Genomic DNA, 18,642 nt, shown 5'->3' with positions numbered 1-18,642 from the left:
TCCTTTCATCCTCACTCTGGGAAACTACGATCACAACCACAGGTGGAAACACAAGCGGCCAAAGACACTGCTAGCTAGGGCATAACCACCTATGGTAAACTAACATACGCAAACAGCGACAAACGTCGGTAAGCCCCGGCATATCAGCAACACTGACTGGCAACTACAAGCTGCTATTAGAGCCGACCAACAGGCCACAGCAGGGAGACCGACGAGCTCGCCCACAGACGCACGAACAATCTGCCAACACTCCCTCACACTGTTCCTCCGGTATATGACCTATCGGACACAAGACCGATAACAAACCTAACTGTTGCAGGTTGCAGGACGCCGAACGAGGACTCTACACCGGCACCCAGCGCCAGCCGCCGAGCAGCACAAACGCAAAACGTCAAGGTATCGACATGCATGATACCCACTACTAACAAAGCCTATCCTTGCACAACCTATCGCAGGCAGCAAGACAACCGCTACTGCTCTTGCCGCCCGACCTAACTTTCGCAGAGGTTTTTTTCCCTTGGCTCTTGCTTTGGCACTTTTTTTCCTCTGCCCTTCAAACCGCTACCCTTCGTCAGATTTCAACCAATCTATCTCCAGATGAGCGCGTATTAATGGTTAATCCTAACCAGACGTACGCAAACATCGCAGTACCCACATCCTACGACACCTCACTTTAGTGAATACTAACCCTTATGCAGAGATGGCAGTAGACCTTTTGTGTTGGCCATCATGCCGGTGTGGGCGTGGAGGGGCTCCACCTCTATTGAAAAAAAAAAAAAAGTGAACTATGAAAGACCCTTGCTTAGAATTCGTTCCTCGCTCGTTCCGTTCATCTTGACGAACCATTCCTTTGGACCTGTTATTTCGCGAACGACCCATCTCCAGCGTCCGGCGAGTGTTGTCGGTACCAATGCGCACGCAGCGCCAGTGACGGGTTGTCACGGTGGAGCGCAGGCGGCTCCCGTCGCACGCGTGCCTGCCACACCAGATCAGCCGAATGTCTGAGCTCAGCGCTCACACGGTACTGCACTGCGCCCCGCGCCGTCGCTTAATTGGACGCCGACCGCAATTGACTGCAGAGTGGGTGGCGAACGAGGCACTCGCATGTAAGCGCCGCAGTCGCTATTGCCGGGGGAGCGCGCGGGAACAACTGGGTCACTGCCAATTGTGTGTACAACACGCGGAATTACAGCAATGCCGGCAATTTGCAACAACGAGCGCTGATGCCTCAAACGGGACGGCTCCGTCATAAAACTGAGTTGCTGACGCAATGTGTTAGCCGGAATTTTTCCGACAGAATACAGCCGACATCGTTAACAAATGAGCCTCGTTTACATTAACGCCCAGCGCGCTAACTTGCCGCACTGTTAGCTGACACGCGCCAGGGAAAAATCCACAAGTCTTATTAACGCTAGACCAGTTGTGTGCGGTTTCGATCGGCACTTGTAACGCCGGAAATGCATATCCTCATATTTTCCATTTATTGTACTATAAATTTTTTCCTTATTTTGTTACCTGAAGATATGACATTTCTGTGGCCGTCGAATGGGGCTAGCTGCGCAGCATTTGTGCACCGCCGCCGTCAGTGTCAGCCAGTTTGCCGTGACATACGGAGCTCCATCGCAGTCTTTAACACTGGTAGCATGCCGCGACAGCGTGGACGTGAACCGTATGTGCAGTTGACGGACTTTGAGCGAGGGCGTATAGTGGGCATGCGGGAGGCCGGGTGGACGTACCGCCGAATTGCTCAACACGTGGGGCGTGAGGTCTCCACAGTACATCGATGTTGTCGCCAGTGGTCGGCGGAAGGTGCACGTGCCCGTCGACCTGGGACCGGACCGCAGCGACGCACGGATGCACGCCAAGACCGTATGATCCTACGCAGTGCCGTAGGGGACCGCACCGCCACTTCCCAGCAAATTAGGGACACTGTTGCTCCTGGGGTATCGGCGAGGACCATTCGCAACCGTCTCCATGAAGCTGGGCTACGGTCCCGCACACCGTTAGGCCGTCTTCCGCTCACGCCCCAACATCGTGCAGCCCGCCTCCAGTGGTGTCGCGACAGGGGTGAATGGAGGGACGAATGGAGACGTGTCGTCTTCAGCGATGAGAGTCGCTTCTGCCTTGGTGCCAATGATGGTCGTATGCGTGTTTGGCGCCGTGCAGGTGAGCGCCACAATCAGGACTGCATACGACCGAGGCACACAGGGCCAACACCCGGCATCATGGTGTGGGGAGCGATCTCCTACACTGGCCGTACACCACTGGTGATCGTCGAGGGGACACTGAATAGTGCACGGTACATCCAAACCGTCATCGAACCCATCGTTCTACCATTCCTAGACCGGCAAGGGAACTTGCTGTTCCAACAGGACAATGCACGTCCGCATGTATCCCGTGCCACCCAACGTGCTCTAGAAGGTGTAAGTCAACTACCCTGGCCAGCAAGATCTCCGGATCTGTCCCCCATTGAGCATGTTTGGGACTGGATGAAGCGTCGTCTCACGCGGTCTGCACGTCCAGCACGAACGCTGGTCCAACTGAGGCGCCAGGTGGAAATGGCATGGCAAGCCGTTCCACAGGACTACATCCAGCATCTCTACGATCGTCTCCGTGGGAGAATAGCAGCCTGCATTGCTGCGAAAGGTGGATATACACTGTACTAGTGCCGACGTTGTGCATGCTCTGTTGCCTGTGTCTATGTGCCTGTGGTTCTGTCAGTGTGATCATGTGATGTATCTGACCCCAGGAATGTGTCAATAAAGTTTCCCCTTCCTGGGACAATGAATTCACGGTGTTCTTATTTCAATTTCCAGGAATATATATATATATATATATATATATATATATATATATATATATGTGTGTGTGTGTGTGTGTGTGTGTGTGTGTGTGTGTGTGTGTGTGTGTGGATGTATAATTGATCTGTTTCGTAAATATTATTTGTATTTTTACGCTGGGTCTTGCCTAGGGAAAACTATGCTATCGAACGATTACATCGATAGGTCGTGTAGAGAACCAAAGAGTTTAGGATCTTTGGTAGTGTTAACTCTGCCGCGTGGAGCGCGGGCAGAGCAGAGTCTGGCTGGAGTAGGGCGGTAGAGAGGTGGGTTGAGTGACGCTCCCGCGAGTTGCCGCGCTTTCGGGGTTTGACAGCCTGTAATTGCGGTGGACTTGCTATGATAGTTTCAGGTACGGTGTCGCGGACGGGAAACATTAGCTGGCGCACATCAAGAGCCCTTTTCGCCTGGTGACCGTGTCTAGAAGAATGCGCGCCAACATCCAGCTTCTGCAACAGCGACGGCCAACAATAACCTCCTTGATCGACGACTTCAAACCTTCAATCAACCAACAAGGAAGACTAAAAGCACGTAAAGTTTTAGAACTGTATGGCAGACCTCAGCTTTTCAAACTGTTCCATTTGCATAACTAAAATTACAGCAACTTAGCATGAACATTTGTTTGTTGCTCATTGTCCCAATTGCATTACCAAGCAAGGCCCCTTCCTTTTCCGGAATGAACCCGAGTGTCGTTGAAATTCAAACGCCAGCATTAAAGTAATATCATTCCATTGCACTGCTTTAATTTCAAAGTTCAGTTAAGGTATTCATAGCTGGCTACAATATTTAGATTACACAAGCATAAATTAAGAATGCGAGTTTTGTTACCATATTTTAGCTTACCTGTGACTGCAGCTCAGCTTGATACGTACTAAATTTTACTATTGTTAATTGTTCAAAATCATTTAATTCAAGTTCAAAGTTAAATCTCTTATTTCTAAATTGCGTAGATTCAAGTTGCTTTTGAGATGATTGTTGAGGTAGCCCAAGGCTAACCTTATTTTATTTAATTTCGTAGTGCTTCAGAAGCAAAGTTCACTATTAATTTCAGTCACTAAATTAACTTTCAGTTTTCCGGTTTTATTAATTCTTTTGCTAAATTAAGTCAGAGTGTAGCGAAATTTATTACTTCTGACAAACATTCAGTTTCCACACAAGTCGTGTCAACCTTCAGTTGCCACGCTTTTAGTGCTAATTATATGCGCATTAATCTTTCTTTTTCAGTTATTATAGTAGTTGTCCATAGGACTGGCGACCCCCAATCTCAAATATCTAATTGACGCCAGTTAATTGTTAACGTAACGACCGCACATTTACTTTTTTCGTTAACTTTACCCTTTTTCAAAATTAATTTCACCAATTTCATTTGCAATTTTCCTCCATCTTTACTGACAGATTAACTTGGGTGACGATTGCTTTTCCAAAATTTCCATTAGGTACACGCAGTTTAATTTTTCACTGTCATTAAGGTCGATAAGTGAGAGGGATGTTACACACTGACTGCTCACCTGGTGTTGGTTATTTATCACGATCTTATATTAGCTCAGGAAAGGAAACAGCCCTGCGCACAAAGCAAACACCAACTTCATTTATTTCTGATATATAGTTGCAGACCGAAGCGACGAATGAACAATCGTATCGAGGCTAGGATTCGAACTCGGGTCTCACGCTTACTAGGCAAATGCGCTGACCACTACGCCACCTTGGAGCAGTGCCCCGACATCCTCCGTTCGCAATCCAAATTCCTATTCACGCCTCAGCCCACTTATTAAACTGGAACAGCATTGCTGAGGCTCTCCAACTGTATTGGTAGTAGAGCAGTTGATAAAATGTCGATGTAACGATATATTTTTCCAAATATGTCGATATACAGGGTGATTATAATTAAGTTCAATTTTCAAACAGCTGTAGAAATAATACTACTGGTCAGAATTACGTCAAATTGCAACGGAATGTTATCGGAAAGTGGGGAAAACGTTTGGCAGAATAAAAATAAATAGTTACAAAATGTAGCATTAGATGGCGCTGTAAAGATCGTAACTTAACAGTGATCGACTACAAATGGCAAATGAATCATACAATGCCAAGGTGTACCTTTGACGTTAAACAAACTGTACTACTCAGTGTGCATGGATGTACAGGTTTGATACTCTTAGTTACGCAAGCCCATCCTCCACGGCAAGGTCATATCACAACGGATGGTAAAAATCGGTTTTTAATTGTCCTGAGGCCAAAAACCGCATAAAATGCATCAATCATATCGGGTTTTAATTGTCCTGAGGACAGAAACCGCAAAATATCATCAGTCAAAATCAAATTGGATTATTAATTTCCGTGTGACTGGTGCAAAACATGTTCAATATGCTGTCAACCGTTTTCTGCAGCAAGATGAAATCGAGAAACAGCATGTTCCACATTGATCGAAGTGTTTCCGGGGTCACGTTAAGAATGTATTGCGTAATGCGTACCTTCAATGCAGCTCAGTTTACAATCTGAACACTGAAAAAAACCTCTTTCAGAAGCCCCACAGCCAGAAATCACACTGATTAAGATCAGGTGACCGGGACGGCCAGGCTGTAGGGAAACAGCGGCGAACTTGCAGACAGCCGTGAAACACCCCTCTCGCACGTCCCACAGGAAGAGCCACCTGACTGGCTACAGGTAACCGTGAGAAAAACCATACTCAAACTGAGGGAGAGGGGAGGGGGGGGGGCAATCAGAGAGGAGTAACGGTCCAGAATTGTTTTCCAACGGCCTTCTTGTTGTAATTCTTGATGCTCAAGCAGTAGCCGCTGATATCACGCGAGGCCGGTGTCAGCTGAGGCCGGCGATTCATAATGACGACGGTGTTCCCCATCTGGCGAACACCTATAACAGCCGGAGAAATAAAAACGTACTAAAATTAATTTACATTACACATATGTGAGCTGCTGCGTGCATATTTGTAGGAAAGGCGTTTTTAGTAGCAAACAACACCAATCCGCCTCACAAATATCGCTAGAACTCCGACAATACAATGTTTTAGATTATTAATCAGCTAATATCGGTGCCCTATACTTCTGGTGTAAAAGTTGCCGAGTCTGTGTGGACAGTGACATTTTATGAAGTCGATTGTACTAGGAGGAAAACGTTCTGAAGCAAAAATGCAGTAACCTGGGTCGTATTTGCTGTCGTGGAAGGACACAATAAAAATAATCGTTCTGATAGCGTATGTAGTGTTACACTACGATCGGTGTATCACAAGACAGACTCATACACTGTTTCCCAAGAAGTAGCAAGGTATTGCATCCTACCATTACCGAATAATCTATTAAAACTACAGTCTTCCAAAAGATGTACACATCCAGCTAAAAATATAAGATGCACTGGTATTCGAATGTTGGGAGACATAATCAGAAAAGAGGTTACGACCGGAGCTAGTATTACTCACCTCCAGTACAGAAATTGCGGAACGGTTCCCATAGTTTTAATACGTCTGCTCGACAAACAGCGTCTTTTATACGTATAAATAGGAAGATATAATTTATTATATATCACAACCAATCAAATCATCTAGAGCAGAATTATCAGATTTACTCTCACTAGAAATTCGGAGTAGGAATAAAAACCTATGGGGAAGAAATAAAAACTTTGAGGTTCGCCGATGACATTGTAATTCTGTCAGAGACAGCAATGGACAGAGTCTTGAAAGGTGGATAAAAGATGAACATCAACAAAACCAAAATGAGGATAATGGAATGTAGTCGATATAAATCGGGTGATGCTGCGGGAGTTAGATTAGGAAATGAGACGCTTAAAGTAGTAAATGAGTTTTGGTATTTGGGATGCAAAATAACTGATGATGGTCGAAGTAGAGAGGATATAAAATGTAGACTGCAAATGGCAAGGAAAGCGTTTCAGAAGGAGAGTGTGTGTGTGATTGAGGTTTACGAGCGCTAAACAGCGGGGTCATCAGCGCCCAAACGCATAAAAACATGCAGTGAAGGGACTAAGACGGACAGCGAACAAGGGGAAGAGCTAAAAGACACAGACCTGACGCAGTTCCAAATCCTCACATACAGAGGCAAAACAACAGGAGAAGGAATGCACTAAAAAAGGAAAGGAAACACAAGGAAGGGTGGACAGAAACCGAAGGGAAACAAGGAGGTATTCGTGACTGGCGGACATCTTACCTAAAATCTGGGTGAGCCAGTCATCCAGCAGCACATTAAAACCCTCTCCCTAAAATCCGAGGCAACAAATTGGACAGGACACAAAACCGTAAAACCTTCACCACAGACGTTGCGTTGTCTTGCAAAATAGAGGGCAAATCCGGTGGCAAAGAAACAACCGCCCTCTGGTCAGAGAATAAAAGACAGTCAAGTAAAATGTGGCGGACAGTAATCTGGACGCCACAAGCACTGCAGATTGGGGGATCCTCCCAGCCAGAGTAAACAACCATGTGTGAAGGGACTGTGCCCGATGCGGAGGCGAGTGAGGAGAACCTCATCCCGCCTGCATGACTGGTAGGACGTACGCCATGGCCGCGTGGTGTCCTTGCCCAGACGCAGCTTATTGTCACCGACTGCGGTGGTGGTGGTGGTGGTTGTTGGGATGTTTAAGGGGGGACTAAACAGCTAAGGTCATCAGTCCCCCATGCCAAAAACAGGCGAGACAAAAATGCACGAAGCAGGTAAAACCCCAAGGGGAAGAAGACTCCCCCCCAGGCCCTAAAAGGACACAAATGTGGTAACGAACACTACCGACACGAAGAGTACAGATGAACACCAGACAAAAAGAAACAGAAGAAAAGAAGACGGCCGGAGACTGGTTGACTGACCACGACTACAAAAAAGGGAAAGAGTCAACCAACCGACTACACACTAAAATCTCCAACCAAATACGAGAGACTCGAGGACAAGAGACACACAAAGGGAAAGGAGCAGGACCTCCCTAAATGGAACCATAAAAAGGACTACCACGAATAAAATTTAAAACGTCATCAGCCACGGAGGCATTGTCGCTTAAAACCAAAGGCAAAGTGCCCGGGAGATTAAAAGACTGCCGGAGGGTGCGCAGTCGGGGACACTCCAATAAAATGTGGGCGACCGTCAGCCGGGACCCACACCAACACAGGGGGGGATCCTCCTGACGCAAAAGATGGCCGTGCGTCAGGTATGTATGGCCGATGCGGAGCCGACACAGGATAACAGAGTCCCTGTGAGAAGACCGCAGGGAGGAGCGCCACACATCGGTCGTCTCCTTGACAGCCCGCAGTTTAATAGGCGCTGTCATGCCTCGCCACTCAGCAGACCACACCCCAAGCACCTTACGGCGCAACACCAGCTGCTGATCGCGAGCCGTGAGGCCGATCTCCAAAGCTGGGGCGTCGATCGCCCCTTTGGCCAGCCTGTCAACACGTTCGTTCCCCGGGATGCCAAAATGACCTGGCATCCAAACCAAGACCAACGAACGACCAGAACGGGCAATGGCGGAAACAGACTCCTGAATAGAGGACACCAGAGGAAAAGAGGGATAGCAGCGGTTGATGGCCTGAAGGCTGCTCAGGGAGTCACTGCAGATCACGATGGACCTACCTGAGCAGAAACGCATATGGCCACCAGCTCTGCAGTAAAAATACTGCAGCAAGCCGGCAAGGAGCGCTGCTCAACATGGGCAGCGTGAGCAAAAGCGTAGGCAGTGCGACCATCAACCAGGGAACCATCAGTGTAGACAGTCTCACAGCCCGGAAATGAGGCGAGGAGCGCAACAAAACGGCGACGGAGGGCCACAGGCGGAACCGAGTCCTTGGGTCCCTGTGCCAAGTCCAGACGGACAGACGGCCGGGACAAACACCAGGGAGGCATAGGTGCACGGACCCGGAAGGGAGGCAGAAGAGGGAATGACCCCAGTTCCGACAGCAGGGACTGAATGCGGACAGCTACGGAAAGCCCAGACCTAGGTCGCCGTTCGGGCAGATGGAGGACCATGGCAGGGAAAAGCAGGCGACGATTGGGATGGCCTAGCGAGCAATGCACGTGGACAGCATAGTTGGCGAGCAGTCGATGGCGGCGAATCCGCAGTGGGGGAACCCCGGCCTCCACCAGTAGACTATCCATGGGGCTGGTACGAAAAGCGCCAGTTACAAGCCGAACCCCACAGTGCTGTATGAGGTCTAACAACTTCAACACTGAGGGTGATGCAGACCCTTAGGCCAGGCTCCATAATCGAGCCGGGACTGCACAAGGGCTCTGTACAATCGCAGCAGCGTGCAGCGATCTGCACCCCAAGACGTGTGGCTAAGGCAGCGGAGGGCGTTGAGGTACCGCCAGCATTTTTGCTTCAGCTGAGTAATATGAGGAACCCATGTGAGCCGGGCATCAAACACGAGTTCAAGAAGCGGCAAGTGTCCACCACTTCAAGCAGGTGGCCGTCGAGGTAAAGTTCGGGATGAGGGTGGACCGCCCGACGCCTGCAGAAGTGCATAACTCGAGTCTTGGCTGCAGAGAACTGAAAACCATGAGTGAGAGCCCATGATGCTGCCTTGCGAACAGCGACTTGCAGCCTGCGTTTGGCGACTCCCGTAGTCGTGGAGCTAAATGAGATGCAGAAGTCGTCAGCATACAAAGAAGGAGACACGGACGACCCCACGGCTGCAGCCAGACCACTATTGGCCACTAGAATTAACGAGACGCTCAACACCGAGCCCTGCGGGACCCCATTTTCCTGTATATAAGAGGAACTAGAGGCGGCACCGACTTGCACCCGGAAAGAGCGGCGCAATAAAAAGGTTTGAAGAAAAGCCGGGAGCCGACCACGAATACCCCACTCATGCAACGTAGCAAGGATGTGATGCCTCCATGTGGTGTCATACGCCTTCCGCAGATCGAAAAATACAGCAACGAGATGCTGACGTCGGTCAAAGGCCGTACGGATAGCAGATTCCAGCCGCAACATATTGTCCGTGGCAGACCGGCCCGGACGGAAGCCACCCTGGGATGGAGCGAGGAGACCGCGCGACTCAAGGACCCAACACAAACGCCGCCCCACCATACGTTCGAGCAATTTGCACAAAACGTTGGTGAGGGTAATGGGACGATAGCTGTCCACCGCCAGTGGGTCCACTCCGGGCTTCAAGATGGGGACAATAAGACCCTCTCGCCATTGCGACGGGAACACGCCCTCGCTCCAAATGCGGTTAAAGATGGTGAGGATGTGTCGCTGGCAGTCCCTGGAGAGATGCTTCAGCATCTGTGCGTGTATGCAGTCTGGTCCTGGTGCTGTATCAGGGCAATCGGCGAGGGCAGCGAGGAATTCCTTATCGCTGAAAGGAGCATTGTATTATTCAGAACGACGCGTGTGGAACGATAACGGCGTCTGCTCGGCTCGCTCCTTGAGAGAGCTTAAGGCGGGGGGATAAGTTGCAGTCGCAGAGCTCTGAGCAAAGTGCGCAGCAAGGTGTTCAGCAATGGCGGCAGCGTCCGTGCAGACAGCGCCGTCCAAGGAGATCCCAGGGACACCCATAGGGGTCTGTTGTCCATAAATCCGCCGTATCCGGGACCACACCAGCGAGGGGGAGACACAGGAGCCCAGGGATGAGACATACCGCTCCCAGCACTCCTGCTTACGCCGTGTAATAAGACGACGGGGGAAGGCACGGAGCCTCTTAAAGGCGATGAGGGTCTCGAGCGACGGGTGCTGCCTATGTCGCTGGAGGGCCCGCCTACGGCCGCGAATAGCCTCAGCAATCTCCGGCGACCACCAGGGTATCGCCTTCCTCTGAGGGAGTCCAGAAGAGCGGGGGATGGCAGCCTCGGCCGCCGAAATGATTGACGTGGTTAAGACACGGACCACCTCGTCAATGTCACCCTGTGGGGGAGACTCAATGGTTGCCGCGGAAGAAAAACCCGGCCAGTCAGCCCTGTGGAGAGCCCAGTGGGGCAGGCGCCCAGAAGAATGACACTGGGGCAGTGACAAATAGATGGGAAAATGGTCACTACCACACAGGTCAGGATGCACTCTCCACTGGAGCGATGGGACAAGTCTGGGGCTGCAAAGAGAGAGATCGATGGGCGAGAACGAGCCATGGGCCACACGGAAATGTGTGGGAGCACCTGTGTTCAGGAGGCTAAGGTCGAGCTGAGCCAACAAATGCTCCACGGCACGACCGCGGTCATCGGAGACAGTCCCACCCCATAGAGGGTTGTGGGCATTGAAATCGCCCAGCAACAAGAAAGGTGGCGGCAGTTGGGCTATCAGAGCAGCCAGGACATGCTGCACGACAGCACCATCCAGTGGAAGGTAAATACTGCAGACGGTAATAGCCTGTGGCGTCCACACCCGAACAGCGACAGCCTCTAAAGCTGTTTGTAGAGGTACAAACTCGCTGTGAAGAGAGTTGAGGACATATATGCAGACGCCACCAGACACCCTTTCATAAGCTGCCCGGTTCTTAAAATAACCCCGATAGCCACGGAGGGCGGGGTTTCGCATTGCTGGAAACCAAGTTTCCTGCAGAGCAATGCAAAGGAAAGGATGAAGGCTGATAAGTTGGCGGAGCTCAGCTAGATAGTGGAAGAAACCGCTGCAGTTCCACTGGAAGATGGTATTAGCCATAGATGGGAAAGGCGTGAAGGGACTGGGGAGGCAGATTACGCCTCCGGGGCCCCTGCTGCTACTGTGTCAAAACCTGGACAACAGCCATCTATTGCGTCCGAGGGACTGGCGAGATCCATGTCCTCAGCGGACGCCAGAATCTCCACCTCGTCCTCCGAGGCAGAGCTTGTCGTAAGCGGTGGGACGGGTGCCACCGCAATGTTGGTATTCTTGGGGATATTCTTCTGGTTCTGTTTCTGTTTCTCCCGTTGTGCCTACGGTGGTTCAGGCTTGGAGGGCTTAGAGGGATACACAGGGTCAGTCTCAGGGACGGAGGATGACCGGGAGGCCCTACGACCAGGGACTGGTGGTTGTTTGAGCCACTTGCCGGTGTCTGCTGTGCCTCTGGTCGGAACTTGCGAAGGGAGGTCCCCAAGGGACCCCTTCCTTACGAGAGTAGCCGAAGAAGTTGGACGCTTCTCCGGCTGCGAAGGGGGAACTGTAGTCCCCGATTGGCGGGGGGGGGGGTGTTGCTCCTGAAGTAGATGGAGCAGGAGCAACAGGTTGTGAAGTGCCCCCCACAAGCAAGGGGGTTGGTGGATGCTGACCGATCTTAGAGCCGATTCGTGATGACGGGAGAACCGTCGTTGCAGCAGCGGCGTAGATTGACGTCATTGCCACAGGATGGAGCCTCTCATATTTTCATCTAGCCTCGGGGTAGGTCAGGCGGTCCAGGGTCTTATATTCCATTATCCTCCTTTCTTTCTGCAATATCCTACAGTCCGGCGAGCAGGGGGAATGGTGTTCTCCGCAGTTAACACAGATAGGAGGCGGGGCACATGGAGTATCGGGATGCGAAGGACTTCCACAATCCCGACACGTGATGCTGGAAGTACAGCGAGATTACATGTGCCCGAACTTCCAGCATTTAAAACACCGCATCGGAGGAGGGATATATGGCTTCACATCAAACCAGTAAACCATCACCTTGACCTTTTCAGGTAATACATCACCTTCGAAGGGCAAGATGAAGGCACCGGTGGCTACCTGATTATCCCTCGGACCCCGATGGACGCGCCAGACGAAGTGAACACCTCGTCGTTCGAGGTTGGCGCGTAATTCATCGTCGGACTGCAGAAGAAGATCCCTGTGGAATATAATACCCTGGACCATGTTGAGACTCTTATGTGGCGTGATGCTAACGGAAACATCCCCCAACTTGTCACAATTGAGCAACCTCCGTGACTGGGCAGAGGATGCCGTTCTGATGAGCACAGAACCAGAGCGCATCTTGGACAAGGCCTCCACCTCCCCGAACTTGTCCTCTAAATGCTCCACAAAAAACTGGGGCTTGGTCGACATGAACGATTCTCCATCAACCCGCGTACACACGAGGTACCGGGGTGAATATTCTCCACTGCCTTCTCTAGCAAGACGTTCCTCCCATGGAGTAGCTAGGGAGGGAAACGATGAAATTTCTTCCCGTTGAGGTTAGGCCTCGATCGCTTAGAGGCTGCTGGTGGAGGCCCACCAGCGATAGATGATGTACCACGCTTCATTGCGGGTCATCCGCCCTGATGGCACCTACTTCGACCAAGGGCCCTCCCCACGGGCGCCACCCAGCCGCAGCAATAGCCACCTGGCAGGATGGCCATTGCCGGGAGTCCCGATACCCCAGGAGGATAGGCATCTACTCCTTGGCATACGTGGGGAGTTAACGGCGCAGGCATCAGTAGAGCGATCCCTGTGTTGTCGGGGGGCTACAACCAAGAGGGTACATGGCGGCCCCACCACAACGGACTGGCTACCGTGCTGGATCTTAGGTGCAAAAATGTCCAAGGTCGTCGTCGCAGTTAAAAGCAACACTGCAGAGTGCAGCGTGGTAATCGCACCCAGCGACGTATCCCCGCCCAAGAGACGGAAAACGAGCGGGACACCATTGCAACGACGAAAAGGTTGGCTAAAGGTCTCAATGCACGACGGATACAGTGCACCATGTAAGGCGCCCTTCCCCAATTGGCTCGCTCTTCGGAATAATTTAGAAAGATGGAGGTCAAACCCGAGAGGGGACCATCACATAAGGCCGAAACATTTGAGACTCCTTTTAGTCGCCTCTTACGACAGGCAGGAATACCGCAGGCCTATTCTTATCCCCGAACCCGCAGGGGGCCACCGATTGCCAGTCACTCCTCTTCCCATTGACGCCTAACACGAAAACGTAGGAGGGAGGTAACAGCATGGAGGGGGCGGTATATTCAACAACGTGAGGGAAGGAACATGCATGTTTGGCAGCCACATCCGCCAGTTCGTTTCCCGTAATACCCACGTGTCCCGGCACCCAGCGGGAAGAAACCACCTTCCCCTGCCGTTGCAGGTGGAGTAGGGCATCATGGATGTTCTGGACGACCGTATCCGCTGGGTACAAGTGTTGCATGGTCTGAAGGGCACTCAGAGAGTCAGAACAGATGAGGAACTTACGACTGGGAACACATCTCATCTGCTCCAATGCCCGCAGGATCGCAAACAATTCTGCATCAAAGATGGTAAACGTCGCAGGGAGCCGTAACTTGACGACTCGATCAGGGAAAACAACAGCACAACCAACAGAGACCCTCTGTTTAGAGCCATCCGTAAATACTGGTACATGGTCGGGATGCTGGTGTAAAATACCGGAAAATATGGAGGTAAAAACAAACGCAGGAGTGCAGCTCCTCCGGAACTCCGACAAGTCTAAAAGGACGCTGGGCCTCTGGAGCAACCAGGGAGGGAGACGAGTAAAACCCAGTCGTTGGGGGGCCACACACTCCACACCAAGGGACTCAAGCAAATGCTTGGCACGAATCCCAAATGGTCTTGTTGCCCTGGGACGACTGGAAAAGAGACGTTCCATAGGCGGTCGGGCAACGGTAGGGTACGCAGGGGAGGTAGGACAGGCAAGGAATTGACACACCCGTCTCACCATGAGGAGTGTCCGCCGGATGGCGAGCGGCGGTTCCCCTGCCCCAGCACACAGGCTGGGGATGGGACTAGTACGGAAGGCACCAGTGGCCAGCCTGATACCCTCATGGTGTACTGCGTCAAGAATCGTCAGATACGAAGGCCTTGTTGACCCATACACGGTCAACCATAGTCAAGACGCGATCGGACGAAAGCCCTATAAAATTGCAGCAGACGCGCCCGATCTGCTCCCCAGGACTGATGGCTCAGACACTTCAAAATATTCAGTGCCTTCAGTGCCCGCACCTTGAGGCCTTTAAGGTGAGGCAACCACGACAACTTGGAATCAAAAGTGAGGCCCAGGAACCGCACAGTGTCGCTAAAAGGAAGAATGGTGTCCTTCAGAACGCAATTCAGGGGAGGTAAAAAGACGCCGAGAACGATGAAAATGAACACACACACATTTGTCTGCAGAAAAGGTAAAACCCGTCTTTGCAGTCCATGCCTCTAATCGCTTTATCGTAAGCTGCAACTGCCGACTAGCAGTGACAAGACTAGAGGGAGAACAGAAAACAGCAAAATCGTCCACAAACAAGGAGCGTTGGGCAAGACTCCGGATAGTGGACGCGATACTGTTAATGGCGACGGCAAAGAGGGTGACACTTAAAACGCTTCCCTGAGGAACACCATTCTCCTGCACGTACAAATCAGAAAGCAAAGTACCAACCCGATATCGAAAGAGGCGGTGGGAAAGAAAGGACCGAATGAAGATGGGGAGACGGCCACGAAAGCCCCACTGATGGAGTTGATCGAGGATTAGGCGGCGCCAAGTAGTGTCATACGCCTTATTAATATCAAAGAATACACCTAGACAATGCTGGTTACGTTGGAAGGCCTGCTGGATGGCCGCCTCAAGCAGGGTCAAGTTGTCGATAGTGGAACGACATCACCGAAAGCCACACTGAGAGGGGCTAAGGAGCTGCCTGGTCTCGAGCAGCCAAACCAGGCGACGGTTGACCATGCGTTCCAACATCTTCCCGACACTGCTCGTCAAAGCAATACTTCGGTAACTACTGGGATGCGTTCGGTCCTTCCCCGGTTTGAGGAGGGGAATCAAAATCGCCTCCCTCCACGAGTCAGGGTACGTGCTGGATAACCATATCATATTAAAACAATTCAGGAGAACTTCCTTGGAAGGCAGTAACAAGTGCTGCAGCATGCTGTACCGGATTTGATCATGACCAGACGCAGTATCATGAGCCACAGACAGCGCCGAATCCAGTTCCCACATTGTGAAGGGGCAGTTGTAGGGTTCAGAATTTGGAGACCGGAAGTCCAAGTGACCCCTCTCGATGGCACTGCGGTAGCGGCAGAAATCTGGATCACAGTTAATAGTGGCGGTAGATGCCGCAAAATGCATGGCCAGTGTCTGGGCAATGTCTCTCGGCACCGTGAGAAGACTTCCCTGATGCAGCAATGCCGTGACAGGTAGCTGGCCGAGTTTCCCGGAAATCCTCCTGATGGCTTCCCATACTTTCGTAGAACTAGTGGAGCGGGAGATGGAGTTCAAGAACGATTGCCATGACCGTCGTTTGCTCTCTTTAATCACTCGCCGCGCTTTGGCCCTCGCCACCCGAAAGGCCGCAAGATTGTCAGCTGAGGGACGGCACTTGAAGCGGCGCAGAGCTGCACGGCGGGCTCGGATGGCTGAGCGGCACTCAGTGGTCCACCAAGGGACAGGACGCCTCTTAGGACGACCGGATGACCGTGGGATTGACAATTCAGCAGTATGGGAGATCACGGCTGTAACATGGTCTACCCATTCGTGGACGCTGGCACGGTGTTCCAAAACAGCCAGTTGGCTGAAAAGTGTCCAGTCAGCTCGGCAGAGGTGCCACCGAGGCGGCACTGGTAATGCCAGAGTCTCATCCAGGACGCGAATCCAAAGGGGGAAGAGGTCAATAGAATGGAGGTCAGCAGCAACCGCTCACAGAGCAGAATCCGCGAGTGCTGGAGAGCAAAACGAAAGGTCAATAGCTGATGACGACCCAGAAGCAGTACAGAAATGAGTGGGAGCACCAGAGTTGAGGATGCACAGTTCTTCAGACATCATGAGGTTTTCCAGAATGCGACCCCTGGGGCAAGTAGTCGAAGAGCCCCATAAGACATTATGAGCATTGAAGTCCCCCAGAAGAAGAAATGGGCGGGGTAGTTGGCTAATAAGGTTTGGAGGAGAGCCCGTACTGGCCGGAGATTTATTCCTGGGGCGAGAAGATCGCCCCCGGTCGACATCAATGTCCATCAGCTCCGATGACGACCCACAGGAGATGTCAGACAGTACGATGGCCTCGTCATCGGACCGACCCTGACCAGTCTCCTCAGGTGGCAAAACCTTCACCTGCGGCGTCTTTGTCTTGGGGGGCTTAGAAGGCAGAGCCTTGGCAGCAGGTGGAGCTGTACCCGCCTGGGCAGAAGGCCCCATATCGTGAGAGGCAGGAAGTACCCCAATGTCAGCAACCACGGCCTTGTCCGACGTTGCGGGGAGAGCCGCAGGTTTCAAAACAACCGCAGCAGCACAAGTGTACTGGCAAACTCAGGTATTAGTGCTAACACTAGCAACCTCCGTTTGCGTAGCAACAGTGTCTATTAGTACCGGTGTTTTCAGAGCGGAAGCGAAAGATGTCGTAAACACAGGAGGTTTCATGGCCTTAAAGAGCTTCTTGACCTCACCATAGGGGATGCGCTTAGATGTTTTGATCTCCTGGATCTTCCGTTCGTCGAGATAGACGGGGCAGACCCGGCTCCAGACAGGGTGACTCCCAGAGCAATTCACGCACTTCACAGGCGATGAACAATCAGCTCCTTCATGGGCAGGCTGACCACATTTACCACAAGTGGCTATCCCATTGCACCCCAACGTTGTATGCCCAAAGCGCTGACATTTAAAACAGAGCATTGGGTTGGGGAAATATGGCCTTACTAGCAAACGTAAGGACCCCACTTTAATATGCTCTGGTAGTCGTGGGCAACTAAACGTGAGAATAAACGAGTCGGATTTGACTAGGACCCCATCGACTCGTTTCATAATATGCTGCACGTCAACAATACCTTCATCAGCCTATTCGGATTTTAACTCGTCTGTGGGGATATCCACCAAGTCCCTACATGTCACAACAACCTTACTGTAGTTCAGAGTGGAGTGGAGCTCGGTCTCGATAGCGTACTCACCGAGACAGGTTGCTTTCCGAAGAGAAATGACTTGACGGGAGCTAGATGTCTCAACTAACAGAGTCCCATTGCGGAGTCGCTTCACAGATTTAAGTGTTCCTGCAATTGCCTCAAGACCCTTGTGGATGTAAAAGGGAAAACCCTCTCAAAGCTACCCTCCTTCCGTTTAATAATCAAAAACACATTCTGATTATCAGCATGTGCTCTGTTACGACAGTCTGATAAATCTCGATCAACACTAGGCGCTGGAGGACTCGCAGCACGAAGTCCCTTCTTCGATGGGGTGTGTTTTCCCACCAGTGGCCCACCCAATCCACTGCTAGGGGGAAATGTAGAGGTCGAAGGGTCCATTGCGGTCCCACCAGCAGCTAGGGAACTAAAGGTCCGCTCAGACAGAGCCCCGCGTGCCTGAGTAAGCCTTATACAACTGGGGTGTAACAGGTGCCCCAGAGGTTGCCCGCTTGCGACTGTTCCACCTCAATAGCCATGCATCTCACAGGCGCGGAGCACACCGGAAGATTGAGGGTTTTTTATAGAGGTTGGCCTTCCTCGCAATCCAGGCAGTGGTGGTGGTGGTGGTGGTTGTTGGGATGTTTAAGGGGGACTAAACAGCAAAGGTCATCAGTCCCCCATTCCAAAAACAGGCGAGCCGAAAATTTGAGGAGGAGGTAAAAACCAAAGGGGGGAGGAGACTCCCCTCCCCAGGCACTAAAAGAACACAAATGCAGCAACAAACACTACAAACAAGAAGAGTACAGATGAACACCAGACAGAAAGAAACAGAAGAAAAGAAGATGGCTGGAGACTGGTTGACTGACCACAAGAACAAAAAAAGGGAAAGAGTCAACCATCCGACTATACACCAAAACAGCAACAAATGTTGAGAGACGCGAGGACAAAAGACACAGAAAGGGAAAGGTGCAGGACCTAACTAAATAGAACTATAAAAAGGACCACCACAGATAAAATTTAAAACGTCATCAGCCATGGAGGCATCGTCACATAAAACCAACGCTGCAGTCTGGAACCGCAAGACCACTGCGGCCGCAGGTTCGAATCCTGC

The sequence above is a fragment of the Schistocerca nitens genome, chromosome 9, assembly GCF_023898315.1.
Source record: "Schistocerca nitens isolate TAMUIC-IGC-003100 chromosome 9, iqSchNite1.1, whole genome shotgun sequence".
Taxonomy (NCBI): domain Eukaryota; kingdom Metazoa; phylum Arthropoda; class Insecta; order Orthoptera; family Acrididae; genus Schistocerca; species Schistocerca nitens.
The sequence above is the reverse complement of the archived record's forward strand: the minus strand, read 5'-3'. Positions refer to the sequence as shown.